Genomic DNA, 1768 nt, shown 5'->3' on the forward strand with positions numbered 1-1768 from the left:
TTACCCACCTATTTCACAGATATAAGCAATGTAGGCTGCCTCACAGAGGATAATGGGGTAGATTTATCAATAGGAGTGAGTCCTGCAACCATAGTTCCTTTGGAGGCACAGAGGAGAGGTTGCCTGAAATGTGCTTTCTAGATTCCATCTGGGATATGATTTGATTGACAGCTCTGCGGGGCACATCTGCTCCTAACAACTCACCTTGGTAGCTACCTTAAATCCCTGCAGCTTGAATCACTCTTTTAGGTCAAGACATTTTCTCCAGGAAGCCCCTGTTAAGGGACCACTTTGCTTCTTGTGAGCCAGGGCAGGTCAGTATGCAGGCCTGGGAATGGGGTTTCTTTCAGGTGAACTTTTTAGCTCTGGGGTCTTGTTGGATTTAAGTGAAGACTGACATCAACATGACCTACATCAGTGATTCTTAAACTTTGTTGCACATAAGAATCACCTGCGGAGTTTTAAGAGTCCTCACGCCATGGCCATACCCCCAAGATCACTAAATCATAACCTCTGGGGATGAATCAAGACATCAGTATTTTTAGAGTCCCTTCCCGCAATGTGGTTCCGAAGTGCAAAGAAGCTCCAGAGCCGGTGACTTAGAACATTTAAAAAGGTAATTGTATCGTTTTAAGAACAGGCTAGCAGTTTCTGGGGGCTGAGATAAGGGAGTGGGTCCACTAGGGCAATAAAGTGTGGGGTTTGGAAACAGCCACGAACTCTTGTGAACTGCGGCAGCCTCGGTCTACAAAAGCCTCTCTGCTGCTATTTTAAGGAAGTGAAAGAGAACTGAAGGGTGTCCTGTTGTAACACAACTCTTGCGGGCCCCAGCCTTCCCCTGCTGGCTGTGCTTTGGTCTGCTGCTGGCCAGGTTCCTGCAGTGACCACACGTCTCATATTTGCCAGGGTGGCTTAGGTTCTGTTCACATGTAAAAGTCTCCTGGGCCCACTGGTCACTTCAGACCGCGAGGGTAAATTTGGTTCGAAAAAGTTGTATCCTGTGGAGTTTGTTGACACTCCAGCCTGTAGAGAACTAAAGGCCAGAGCTGTGGTGACTCCTGCCAGAGCTGGGGACTATGCCAGAGTCCCTGGTGTCGCTGCCATCTGAGGCCTACAGGGATTTTAAACAGCTTAACAGCAGCCAGTCCTTGGAGGCCTGGGCAGGGCCATAGCCTAGCAGTACAACCAAAACGGGTTCAGGCCACACACTGGAGGTAGGGGTTGGACCAGGTCTCCAGCGTTCAGTCCTCCCCAGTTCGAGAACCCATTCCTGTGGTCAGACATTGCCAACGCTTTCCTTGGACCTAAGGTCCCAGATCCTTGGTGTTGGGCACAGGGAAATGCTTCCTGACCTCGGCTCTTCGCAAGACAGAACTTTTGTTTGGTGCCAACCACTAGAGGGACCTCCACCACCCCAAGTCGCGAGTGGAGCGCGGTGGGACCTGGGGTGATTCGGGGCTTTCCGACCTGCTTAGGGAGGACGGCTCAGAGACCACCTCAGTTTTGCTGGGATCCCATGCGGCCTGAGGAAGTCGGGATGCTTCGAAGGGTTGCTGCTCTGGGTGTGCCTCTAATGTGGGTTTTCTATGCTTTCTCCCTTCGCAATTCTCGACACAGTTTCCTTCTTCCTCGCTTTCATTCCCTGTGACCGGAGAACGGCGCTGAAGGGCTGGAGAAGCCCAGGATACTGGCAGCCAGAGCGCTGGGGACCCACCCGGGCCTCCCAGCAACCGGAGCTGTGCGGAGGAGGAGGTGCGGCTGGCGGGGC

Source organism: Mandrillus leucophaeus, unplaced genomic scaffold, assembly GCF_000951045.1.
Source record: "Mandrillus leucophaeus isolate KB7577 unplaced genomic scaffold, Mleu.le_1.0 Scaffold1237, whole genome shotgun sequence".
Classification (NCBI taxonomy): Eukaryota; Metazoa; Chordata; class Mammalia; order Primates; family Cercopithecidae; genus Mandrillus; species Mandrillus leucophaeus.